The following is a 13,976-nucleotide window of genomic DNA, read 5'->3' as shown; positions in this document are numbered from 1 at the left end:
GTTTGGGTAAAATGTGTTACAAAGAAAAAAGTGGGAGAGAAGTTGAGGCCTGAGGTCTGGTCTTAACTTTAAGACTGGGTCTCTTCTATAAAAAGAGAATAAGAAGAGATGACTTATAAGTCTTAAATTTTCAATATTTCATAATTAATATTCATTTTCTATTTTTCTTTACTAGGACCTCCTAGGAAGATACTTGTCAATTAATAAGATTTCTTTGCTTCCTCTTCTCCTCCTGTCTTGACTTTTCTTATGATTCTCATCTCTTCCCCTTGATTTTTAAAACAATTTTTTTTTAGTATTTTCCCTTACAAAACCAATTTTTCTTCTACTTTTGTTTCTTGGTTGTGTTTGTGTCCCCCTTTTTCCAATTTCTTCTTTGTGTAGGGATTCTGAACGTAGGGTCCATGAACTTGTTTGTGGTTCCAATATTCAGATAAATGTATTTCAGCATAACTAATTTTCTTTGTAATTCTATGCATTTTAGCTACTGCATTTAAAAATATCATTCCGAGAAAAGATCCCTGAGCTTCACCAGACTGCCATGGGGTTTCATGGTAAAAAAAATTAATTAGAGCTCCTGACTTTAACATAGATCATTCCAATGATCAATCACAATTCTAGAGGACTCATGATACCAGCCCCACCAGAGACGGAGATACTGGATTCAGAGTGCAAATGAGACCGTTTTTTTTGGGGGGGAGGAGAAGATGGAGAGCATGACCAATGTAGAAATTTGTTTTGCTTGGCTATAAGTTTGCAACAGGAGTTTTATTTTCCTTGCTTTCTCATTGGGGATAGAAAGGAAGTGAAGATGGATATTTATCACCCCCCAAATTATTATTATTTTTAAAAAGAGCCCTTGTCATAGTGCTTTACCCTTTTTTGAACTCCTTTTCCTTGTTTTCCACCCTGATTTTTCCAGATGCTCTCATAAGTAATCTTTTCTCTGGAACTACAGATTTAGAGCTGGAAGAGGCTCTAAAAGATCTCCAACATTCTCATTTTATACATGAGGAAACTTACTCACAAGGAAGTTATGATTTACCTATGGTCACAAGGCTAATAAGTGCTTGAAATGGAGTTTGGACTTGGGTTTCCTCACTCCAAATCCAATACTTTATTCATCATACCAATCTATCTTAGTCTGGAAAGTGTATTTTCTTGTTCTAAGATATCAATGTCTTCACCTGAAGTCATTAAGTCTGAACTTTTATTTATCTTTTCTTTCTACCCCCTGCAGTTTGTAAGCAGCAGTATTTTTGCCTGGTCTGTGATATAACTTCATTCAAATGCACTGTCAGCAGCATGCAGGGATGTAGGACAATCACATCCCAATGTGGCACAGGAAAGGGAAGGAGCCTGCTGTCACCTGGCAAGAACACCTGCCAGGAATTCTACTCTGGAGAGGGGTTATAATTACCTGTAGAGTATTTTGTGGATATCCCAACAGCAGGAGGCTGTTAATGATTTGAGACTAACTCCCCCCCTCCCCAACTATTATACAGAGGCAGAGTATGGGACAGAACAGCGTATATTTCAGAGAGATTTGGGGAATGTCTTTAACTTGGTGTGCTGATGTGAGCATAGTAGGGCTGGGCTCCTATCTGAATATTCTTTGGGATTTTGTATAGTGTTATTGGACACTAAGACATTGCATCTCATTCTATGTTTCTTTAGAACAGAGAGCTCTGGACATTTTTCTAATTGTGTGACCTATGAGGGCAGTTATAGATGCATCTTGGTCAGTAAAAATACTAGTAATAAAAGGAGTTGTTCACCAAAGATCACTTCCAGCTACTAGATGGATGCCATCTTAGAAGCAAGGGTGTGCTGGAGCCAGCTCTAACCAGCTGGAGAGTAAGTTATTAGGTTTTCAATGTAAGCATTTATACATTAAAAACTTAAAAGTGCTACAAAAATCTGGGTTTGATTTATTGTTTTGTTGATTAAGAGATGGAAAAATGTCAATAATATAGAGTAAACTTAAAAGGAAATCTTATGAACATTTTTCAGTTGTCAAAACATTTATCAGTACACTCATGCTTAGATATCACCTAATCCAATCACCTTGTTGTACAGATAAGGAAAATGAACTCCAGGAAGGGAAACAGATGTCCAAATAAGTAACTGAGATAGGATTTGAACCCAAGTCTTTTAGCTCTAATGCTCTTTTCTCTTGTATTCTATTGTCTTATAGCAGAAAGGGAAGAGAGTACCAGGGGTCCTCAAACTTTTTAAATAGGGGGCCAGTTCACTGTCCCTCAGACTGCTGGAGGGCCGGACTATAGAAAAACAAAACCTTTGTTTTGTGGGCCTTTAAATAAAGAAACTTCATAGCCCTGGGTGAGGGGGATAATCGTCCTCAGCTGCCGCATCTGGCCCGCGGCCGTGTTTGAGGACTCCTCATAGGACTCTGGCTGAGTAAACCATTCTATAGCACCTATAGAATATAGCATCTTGAATGATGATGAAGATTTGATTTGTGAAACATTCACATAAAGTGTTATCATAGTCACAAGAAGCCCTTTATTGTTGCAAAAAAGTGCAGGAACTAATCAAAGTGATTTAGTGAAATATTTAAAGATCAGAGGTAAAGAGTAAGGGCGGGGTTTAGAGAGTTAGGGAAGACTTAGAAAAGGTCCTCATAGAGAATAAACTTGCATGCTCATTATGTCTAATGTCAGCAGTTGGGACAGCAGGAAATAAGGTGTGCTAATATAGCATAATGAAGGTGCTTAGTTTTTAAAGATTATTTGTGGGGCAAGAGTATGTCTACTGTGCCTGCTCCGAGGAGGAGGCGTCTCTTACCTGATTTGGTGAGTTGAGTAAGCCTTAGTCATGTTGACGAGACAGTTCCAGGAATTTGGCCTCCCTTTGTGTGTGTGTCACAGTTGACAATGATGAAGATTCACATTATTTCTGACCATGGAAATAGGATAGACTTGGGTAGAGTTCACATTATTGCTGACAATGGCTGCACCACTATTACTATGTGCTTCTATAAATATAGCTAAAGGTTTCAGACTTTAAAATGCATTTTGTTTTATACTAAACTAGTGGTAGAGTTAGCATGCCTTTTTTGGGGGGGTGGGGTGAGGGCTGGTTTCCTAGTTTTAATTAGTTCAGCCTAATTTTTAAGGTTCCTGTTCTTTCAGGCCTCACTTATTAACACAAGTGGATTCATTATGGAGAATGATTCAGGGGATAATTCTGTGTATGGGAAGGGTTTGTAGGTGGTAAGTAGGTCAGGTAGAACCTGAGAAGGATGGACTTTAAACAGTTAAGCATCCTTTAATTTGTTGAAGTCATTTCTTTGCTTCTCTTTTTCAGGGGGATATCTTAAAGTGTTCTTATTTTGAATTCTTTCTTCATTTTAATGATGTTAATCTAAATGAATTCATTTAACATTCATGCATTTCATATGTAGTTCCCTTGGTGTTCAAGCGTTCCACTTCAGCTAAATTGGCATTACTTAAGCATTAGGTGAGGAGTACTTACATTGAAACAAAATTTAGCAACATTTTTGGAGAAAGCTGATGGGACTGGTATACAGCAGGAGTAGACAAGAAGACAATGAGAATGAGTTTAATGTACACAATTGGCTTATATCTCCCTCTGAGATGTGAAAATGATGCTGATATTAATCAGGATAATTCAATTTAGTCTCCATATAAATGTGTGAACCATCAGGTGACAGTTTTGGGATCCTGGAAAGAAACTTAGAGGTCTCTTTGGAGTTGGATCCCTTTGGGGAGCCTGGTGAAGGAAAGAAGAACAGAACTGGCTATTCACATGTAGATTTTTTTCTCTTCTGGTGAAATACTCTGAAGAGTTCTCAGGGATGAGAAAAGGAATCCTAGACATGTTTCAGAGGAAAGAGAGTTGGATGTGGGGACAGAACATCTGGGTTCAAATGGTCTCTCTTCCACTTAACTACCTGTGCAACTTTGGACAAGGCATTTCATTGCTTGGGTCATCACTTCCTCATCTGTAACATTTGTAAAGGAGTTGGACCAAGTAACCTTTAAAGTCTCTTAACTCTAAATGCATGAGCCTTTGAGCTGTTAGAGCTGGAAGGGATTATGTTTCATTTACTAGAAGAGGATTCTGCCTTTTGGCAACAGGCATTTAGTTGAAGAGTTGAAGAAAGTCCTTTGTATGAGTCAAACTATTTCACTTTCTTGGTCTTCATTAAAAATATATTGTTGTTTACAAACATTCTGGGATAATATATGCATATTATATTTGTGCATATAGATATATATGCATAATCTTTGAAAACTTTAATGTACTATATAAATGTGAGCTATTATTGTTGTATTTGTCTAGTCCTATGATTTCATCAGTATGGGGATCTCTGTCTCAATATCTTAACCAATGTAAATCACCTCTTTGGAACTAAGAGTCTTTGAGAGTTGCCTAAAGCACTGAGTGCTTACATGATTTTCCCAGGATCACAGAGCTAGTTTATAGTACAGGTGAAACCTGAACCTGGGTCTGGCCTGGTCATGCTGGTTCACTTTTATTATATGAATATATATGTTCAAGATATATGTATATCTTGAACATACAAGGAACACTGCCAAATAGTTCTAATATGTATTTTAATTTCATCTTATATCCCCCCCCCATTTCAATATAGTAAAGTGATTCTATTAGAACATATGTTTTGAGTTGATGAGTGGGGATGGGATTGGAGTTTGGGCCCCTTGCTAAAGGGCACATCCAAACAGAGGCTTACAGTTGTGCATGTTCCCTCTTTGGGTGAGGGTGAAGGTGTGGGGCTGAGCCAAAAGGAGGAACAACTTGTGAAAAATGAATGTTTTGCTCTTGCATTTAGTAGCTAAATATTGTATTAGTACCAAAATTTTCCCCCTTTTATACTTCCTTACCCAGAAGCTAAGCAGTGTAGGAAATCTCTCTTAAAGATTTATCTGGGCCAAGATCTAATCAGATGGTAAGAGAAATTTTAAGTTTAAGTTGAAAGATATATTCCTGCTTATTGTGTTTACTCAGACAGGTCTAGGAAAATGTTGATTTGTCTTACTGTCAAGAAAGGTCACATGAAAATTGATCTCTTTGACCAAGATTTGGGTGACCTAACTCATATACCTGAAGCCCTTCATTTGAATAAGTCCACATCTCAGTGTGTTAACCAATAAGAGTTGATTGGCATCCCTCAGGAAAACCTATTCTTCTGAAGGGCATATTAATGGTGAGCCCACTGCCATGATGGGTTGGTCCAAGAGAAACTGCCAAATGGCCATGCTTTTATTAAAAATATTTTGATATTATTATATCTGATATATCAGCATATTATTAATAATATAATTAAATTATCCAGAAAGAATGTCTCTCAGAATTTTTTCATCACCTTATTTGTATTTTAGTTTTCATTTTTCTCTCTTTTTAGTTTGTGTCTAACATAGGTGGCCAAACAGCAGTCATGAGAGATAGACCTTCCAAATTGGTAGATACTTGGAAGTTTGGATGTACTTGTGTTCTTCACGTGACATTGGCTATTATAAGTCTTCTCAGAGGACAAAGATGACTGTGAGAAGAAGTATAAACCCAAGACATGACTTTCAATTATCAGAAGAATTGGAAAGTACATTTTAGACCTTGAAGAGTTTAGATGAAGGTAAAAACTATTCTATAATCTCACAGGGAGTTTCATGTATTTAAAAAAAGTATTTATTTTTAATATACATTGTTTTATGACTCATGTTGGGACAGAAAAATCAGAGCAAAAGGAAAAAACCATGGGAGAGGGAAAAAAAAATCAACATAGCACGTATTGATTTACATTCATTCTCCATAGTTCTTTTTCTGAATGCAGATGGCATTTTTTTGTCCAAAACCTACTGGGATTGCTTTGGATCAGTGAATCACAGAGAAGAACTACGTTTTTCATAGTTGATTATTACCCATTCTTGTTGTTATTATGTACAATGTATTCCTGGCTCTGCTTGTTTTGCTCAGCATCAGTTCATGTAAATCCAGGCTTTTCTGAAATCATCCTGATCATAATTACTTATAGAACAATAATATCTCATAACATTCATATACCACAACTTATTTAGCCATTCCTCAACTGATGGGCATCTATTCATTTTTCTAGTTCTTTGCTTTCACAAAAAGAGCTGCTACCTTTTTGCATATCTGAGTCTCTTTCCCTCCTTTATGATTTCTTTGAGATACAGACTCAGTAATGGCACTGCTGGGTCAGAGAGTATGCACAATTTGATAGTCCTTTGGGTAGAGTTCCAGATTGCTCTCCAGAATGGTTGGATCATTTCACAACAGGGAATTTCATATTTTAATTTTTTATCACTGTGGCCTTATGCGTCATTTGTGTTTTAAGCATTTCTTTCATATGGAAGAAATAAATAGTTATCTTGTACCTGATTTACTATCTATACCAAGTTCTTTTCTAGTTAAGAACTAACCCTATGGACACTGATATATTGTTGGTGTGAATGGATCCAGCCATTCTGGAGAGCAATTTGGAACTATGCTCAAAAAGTTATCAAACTGGGCATACCCTTTGACCTAGAAGTGTTTCTACTGGGCTTATATCCCAAAGAGATCTTAAAGAAGGGAAAGGGACCTGTATGTGCCAAAATGTTTGTGGCAGCCCTGTTTGTAGAGGCTAGAAGCAGAAAAATGAATGGATGCCCATCAATTGGAGAATGGCTGAATAAATTGTCATATATGAATGTTATGGAATATTATTGTTCTGTAAGAAACAACCAATAGGACAATTTCAGAGAGGCCTGGAGAGACTTACATGAATTGATGCTGAGTGAAATGAGCAGAACCAGGAGATCATTATACATGGCAACAACAAGACTGTACGATGATCAATTCTGATGGATGTGGCTCTCTTCAACAATGACATGATTCAAACCAGTTCCAATTGTTCAGTGATGAAGAAAGCCATGTACACCCAAAAAGAAGACTGTGGGAACTGAGTATGGAACACAACCTAGTATTTTCATACTTTCCGTTGATGTTTGCTTGCATTTTGTTTTCCTTTTCAGATTTTTTCTTTCTAGTTCCAATTTTTCTTATGCATCAAGATAACTGTATAAATATGTATACATATATTGGATTTGATATACACTTTAACATATTTAACATGTATTGGACTACCTGCCATCTAGGGGAAGGGATGGGGGAAAAAGGGAAAAATTTGGAACAGAAAGTTTTGCAGGGGTCAATGTTGAAAAATTACCCATGCATATGTTTTGTAAATAAAAAGCTTTAATTAAAAAAAAAAGAACTAACCCTTTGCTTTAAGTGATTGTGAATTGAAGTTCAATGAGTCAGAAACAACAAGACAATGGCCACTTTCTTTAGAGGCCAGGTTCTTCCTGGACTGAACCCAGTTTAGGTGAATCCAGAATTGGAGTCTTTTAGTAGGAGGGAACTTTAGAAAGGGGAAAGTACCATGTTCCTCTGAACTATCAGGTCCTTGTTGATAATGAAGTGAAATGACTAATAACAATTTTTCAATAGTCATATCTCCTATAAAATTTAACTGATTTCTCTTTGATTATGCTTATATGTACAGAGGTTTTCATTCCCTTCCCCCCTTCCCCCCCATCTCTTCAAGGTTGGGGACATAGAAATTCACTTTTTAAGAATTTTTAAAAAAGCAAAACAAAATTAGATTTTCAAAAAGTTAAGAGATTTCAGCGAAATCTCTTCTGTAAATTGACCTTTGAATCATAGAGTTTTAGCTTTGGAAGATATCTCAGTGGTCTTCTAGGGCAGTTCTACGCAGTCCAACTTCTCCTGGAAGGCTTCCAGTAAGGGGAAACCTATCATCTCATGAAGCAGCCCACTTGATTTTTAGACAACTCTAATTGTTAGGGAACTTGTCCTTAATTGTGCCTAAATTCATATCATTAAAATTTCCATTTATTTTTCTTAGTTTTGCCCTCTGAAGCAGGGCATAGCAATTCTATTACATCTTTTACATGACTATTCTACATGTACATAAGAGAGATGATAGCACCAAATGAAGTCTTATTTTTATTTTTGCAATTGCTGTCAAATATTTTAAGAACTAGAGATTTGTTTAAGCCTTATATGGTAAATCACTTAATCAGCATATTCAATTAAGCAGAATACACTATTCTTGAACCATTCTGGATAAACATAATTATACTATAAATTAATTTCAAAAATCTACTTTCCTTGTGCTTTTCAGTCTTCTCCAAATTCCAAAGTTTTTTAAAAAATTATTTTTACAGATGAATTTATTAAGGAAAAAAGCAAATAAAGTTAATTCAGCTTATTTCTTTGAAAAATACTGTGTACTCTGGGGAGAACAAAGACATGATTCTTGCTTTTAAGGAGCCAGTAGAAGAAAGGAGACCTGTACCTAAATAATATAAGATAGAATATGATCTGTATTATAGGAGAGGCCTATATAAAGTATTATGGGAGAATAGAGACAGAAATAACATGTCTTCCTAGTTAAAAAGTTTCATGGAAGGATCGACAATTGAAACTTGAAATATGAGGAGAATTTTGACTGGCAGAGGTGAAAAGGAAGGTATTGTGTGAGTAAAGACTGGAGATGGGGGAAACACATAATGCTTTGAAGAAGTGTCAGCAGTCCAGTTTTGCCAGAGAGTATTCTGTGTGAAAGGGAGTATTTAAAGATAAGATTGCAAAAGAAAATTGAGGACAGATTATGGAGAATGCATCTTAAATGATTCAGATTTTATTCTATGGTCACACAAAGCCATTGGGAAGTGGGATGATCTGGGGCCTTAGGCTACTTACTTAATCTCTCTTTAGTTCAGTTTCCTCATCTCTAAAAAGTGGAGGTTGAATGAATGTAGTTTATCAAATCTAAATCTATCATCCTATGATCAGAGATATACTTTAGGGAGGTTTTTTTTTTTTTTTTTGACATCAGTGTGCAGAATGTCTTGTTCATTTTTGAAGGGAAGCAAGGACTGGAGACTTAGAAACTTTTCAGAAGTTAAATAGAGAGATAAAAAAAAGCCCAAAACTATATAGCTCAGAACTCCTAATTTCCCCTTTAACCTGAAAGACATTTATTTCAAGTCTTATTCCAAATACTTCAGCTGTTTGTCTTGGGGAGAAGGGTAAGTCTTAGGAAAAAGAATGGAAGCAGAGAAGGAGATAAAGGAAACACATACATTTTAATCAATGGGGGGAGCCTTAGCTCTTAGAAATGCCTGTGCCATGTGATCCAGAAATCTCATTTCCCAGCTTTTCCAAGCATAAACCTTTTCAGATTTTAGGAGTGACTTGAGACACCTTAAATGGTATAAAGACTCGACCGAAAACATCTTTCTTTTAGGAGAAAGCAATATATATGGGAAGTTATCCTACCAGATAGAGGGAGTGGAAAATGGATGGGGTGATACAAAGCAGGATTGATTATTTTGTTATATTGTGTTGTAAGTTTTAGGCATCTCTAGCAGCAAGATGGTGTTGGGCTTCTGAAAATAGTAATTCAAACACTGGGGGATCCCTTTCCCCCATCCACCTCCCTTATGTGTGAAATTGCCTCTAGCACTCCTTAATAATTCCAGGGATATTCTATTATGAGGCAAATTCATGCAAGGATATGGAGGTACTTACAGCATGTCTTTCATGCCCTCTGGTGCATGGGCACTCTTAGAAATATTTTCCATTCTCTCAGTCTCTCTGAGAAGAAATTCTATCTGGGAGTATTTCTTTGGCACCTGTGCTAGGGCTTTCAGTTTTTTAAAAAAATATTTATATTGTTACTGTTTTATTTATATATTTATATTTGTATTGTTATTTGTCCTGTGTTTTTGAAGAGGACCAGAATATCAGAGAGGTGGATTCTATCACATGCAAGTGAGTTGGATTTAAGTAAGGGAGGGCTGGGCAAGATCACCTGCCTCACTCTCCCCTCCAGAGCCATCCCCTGCAGACCAAAGGCCTTGGCCTTTTTAAGCTAAAGTCTTCAACTGGTTTGACTGAGGCTGCACCCAATCAGTGGTTAAAGAATCTCCTCTTTTACCTAGTCTAAAAATATCTAAATAAATGAATGAATGCATCTTGGAGGGGAAGACCCTCCAGATAGGTGATATAGTGGATAGAGTACTAGAGTACTAAGAAAACTTGAGTTCAAATCCACCCTCAGACACCTATTAGCTGTGTGACCATGGGAAAGTATCTTATCCCTGTTGCTTTAGTTTCCCCATTTGTAAAATGAACTGGAAAAGAAAATGGCAAACCATCCCTGTATCTTTGCCAGGAAGACCAAAAATAGAGTCACAAAGAGTCAGAAATGACTGAATAACACCATATACTATTTCATGATATGCAACCTGCTTTATGTATATTATTTAATTTTATCCTCACAAAAACCCAGTAAGACAAGTTCTTTTATAACCCCCATTTTACAGATGAATAAACGGAGACTGAAAACTATTAGGTGACTTGCCCAAGATTTGATGGGTCAGCAAGTAATCTTTGGTTCATGAACGGAAAAAGTTTTCCCTCCCCATTTTTCCTCTCTCCAGCTCTAGGCATTCAAAACTCATCTTAGTTCTCTTTTTCTTTAAAAGATGGACAACTTGATGCAATCCACTCATTCTTTCCATTCTCTTTGGGATATGAAAAGTAGTGTGTGTAATATAGTGTGATGTAATAGAACTGTATTTGAATTCAAAAGACTTGAATTTTCTTCTTGGATCTGCTACCTGTGTGAAGTTGTCCAAGTCATATAACCACTTTGGATTGCAGTTTTGTCCTTCCTGTAGAAAGATTGGACTAGATTACTCCTAGGAAGGAGCATACTGGAGCCAACTTGAACAAACTGGAGAGAGTTGATTATTAAATTTTTAACTTGAGCATTAATACCTCATAAAATGACAGACATTATAATGTAGGGCTTTATTTATTATTTTATTGATTGTCTAGATTTAAAAAATGATAGAGAAAATGAAAGTAGTACAGATTAAACCTAAGTGTATCACCTTTTTTTTTTTTGTTGTTGTTGTTGGGGAGAGCTGGTTTTTAAATATTCACTAGCACACCACAGGGCCCCTTCTAGCTCTAAATCAATTATCCTAAGAATTTTTCCTATTCTCTCAAGTGAAAAACAAGAACAAAACAAAATAAAATTTTGGCAGAAGAACAGTTATATTAAAAAGAGGACAAAAATAAAATGAAGTGCATCTAGGTGATATAGACCTGATATCATGGTTCTCTTGGAGAACTAAGGACAAATAAAAAAGGATAAGACAGGGAGTTAGCAGTAGAAACATGTTCTGTAATCTGGTTTTTCAACTTCAGAGTTCAGTACGCTTTTGATATTACCATATTGGCTCATCATGGACAAATCTCTTATCCCCTTGGGAATTGTTTTCTCATCTCTAAAGTGGAGATAATAACACTTGTACTGACTACCATATAACATTTGTTTCAAAGAAGAAAGTGTTCTTCAGGTCTTAAACTTTTATAAAATATTGTACTGTGCTTCACTTTGGCATAAGCAGGACCAGTGTACATGCAGTGGTGTGCTAGCAAATATTTAACAATCAACTCTTCAAAGTGGGGATGGGGTGGGGGCCAGAAAAGGATGACTTTTAAGTTCAATCCATGTCATTAACATTTTCTCCATCACTTTCATAAGTGTATTCAATCAAAAACAACAACAAATATAAAACAAACCCTGACTTATAATATTTTCTGACTTCTTAGATGTGAATACTCATGCTGAAAATTTAACCACTGGCTCTCCAAAGCACTTTTTTCAGTCCTGTCTGACTTTGTGTGACCCCATTTGGGGTTTTCTTGATAAAGCTATTGGTGTGGTTTGCTATTTCCTTCTCTAGGTCATTTTACAGATGAAGAAACTATGACAAACAGGGTTGAATGACTTATCCAAGGTCATACAGCTAGTAAATGGCTGAGGCTGTATTTAAACATGTGAAGATGAATCTTTCTTATTCCAATGTTAGTATTCTAACCACTGTATCACCTTGCTGTCCATTTGGCACACAGCAAGTGCTTAATTAATATCTATTTCACTGATTGGTACTATCTGTTTGGACCTATAACAACTGATACTTGCCTCATTGGTGGGCTCTCTAATGTCCTTCAAGCTGACAGCTGAGTACTTCACAATCTCTCAATAGTAAGTGTGTATTCAGGTGCCATACTGATGTCACGTTGTGAAGATCTCTGCAATGTTTCTCAAGAATCCTTCCCTGTCAACTTCTCCCTAAAGCTTGATGTCTTGTTTTTCATTTGTTAGGCCATTGAAAAAACTCTTGTCAACTGTTTTTACATTAAATGTCCTATGATTTCACCTCTATATCCAGCACTATGAGAGAGTTGGAAAATACAGGAGGAAAAAAAAATTGAACAAAAGGAGGTTTTATCTCTATAAATGCAGATTTTTATTATCAATGGCAGTCAGGTCTAGAACTCAAATTTCTGATTCTCAATGAAGGACTCATTAAATCACTAGTAAAAAACAAAGTTTAGGAATGGACATGAAACTTTCAATGTATCCATTTCCTTTTCTCCCTTTATTGATTTCCTGCACCACTTTATTCTCTTTTCTCTCTTAAAAAGATCAATATTCCATTGGATAATGCCAACTTGCGCATTTGCTTAACAGGATGCTTTGGTGTTCTCATCTGTGGACTGGGATGGAAGAAGAAATTAGAGCTTTTGCTTTTGTGAGGAGAGAGGAAAGCAGGGGCCACTGGTTGAGGGTGAGTATCAAGAGATGATGTTTTCATTACTCTTCCTTCTCACTAAAAACCTTTGTTAGACAACAGTGAATGAGTTAAAGATCAAGAGCTAAAAGTGCTGGCGTCGGGCCTAGGACCAAATGGGGCTTGAAGGGACCCCTAGTAATTTTCTGAACCCTCCAACATTAATTTTCAACTAAACTGTCAGAGCTTTTTGGTTTGTTTAATGCTCTGTGGACCTGTCTTCACTGATACAAACCTGTATCTGAGTGCTCTCCAATTTGAGCTGGAGTGAAATCCCAGTTTTCCTTTGATGGGATTCCTTGGTGGATAGAACGTTCAGAATGATAGAAATTAATTGTGGAGTAGGAAGCTAGTGTTCAATTCAATTTAATAAGTGTATATTAAGTATCTACCATGCTCACAACAGGGTAGCAAGATGGCACAGTGGATAGAGTGCCAGGCTTGAAGGCCCCCGAGTTCAAATATGACCTGAGAGCAGACATGTATTACTAACTACATAACTCTGTGCAAGTCACTTCGTTCTTTTTGCCTCACTTTCCTCATTTGTAAGATGAGCTGGAGAAGGAAATGGCAAACCACTTCAGTATCTTTGCCAAGAAACCAAATGGGGTCATGAAGAGTCAGACACAAATGACGGAGCAACAAAAGTATGACAGTGTGCTAAGCCCTAGAGATATAAAGATTAAAAAAAAAAAAGAAAATAATACCTGCCTTCAAGGAATTTACATTCTTCTGGGACAATGAAGCATATTCACATAGAAATAAAAAGGAAATAAAGAAAGTAAATAAAAAATACCCCAATTTTATTGGGGTAGGGATGCACAGCTAAGGGGTGGGGAGAGGGGAAAGTGATCAGGAAAGACCTTTGGAGATGAAAACAGCTTAGCCTGGAAAAACAAGAAGAGAAGTCAAGTGAAATCAAAAAGCATTAATTTTCATTTATCTATCTATATATCTATTCGTTTGTTTGTTTATCTATCTATCTATCTATCTATCTATCTATTTTGCTGAGGCAATCAGGGTTAAGTGACTTGCACAAGGTCACATAGCTAGGAAGTATTAAGTGTCTGAGGTCAAATTTGAACTCAGGTCCTCCTGACTTAAGGGCTGGTGCTCTATCCATTGCACAATCTGGATGTCTAAAAAAGCATTTATTTTTTAAAACTATTTTTTTCTTGTTTCACATTTTAGTTCCCCCCCAGTTTCATGTAAAATAATTTTTAA

Source organism: Antechinus flavipes, chromosome 1, assembly GCF_016432865.1.
Source record: "Antechinus flavipes isolate AdamAnt ecotype Samford, QLD, Australia chromosome 1, AdamAnt_v2, whole genome shotgun sequence".
Classification (NCBI taxonomy): Eukaryota; Metazoa; Chordata; class Mammalia; order Dasyuromorphia; family Dasyuridae; genus Antechinus; species Antechinus flavipes.
This window is presented reverse-complemented; position numbering follows the sequence as displayed.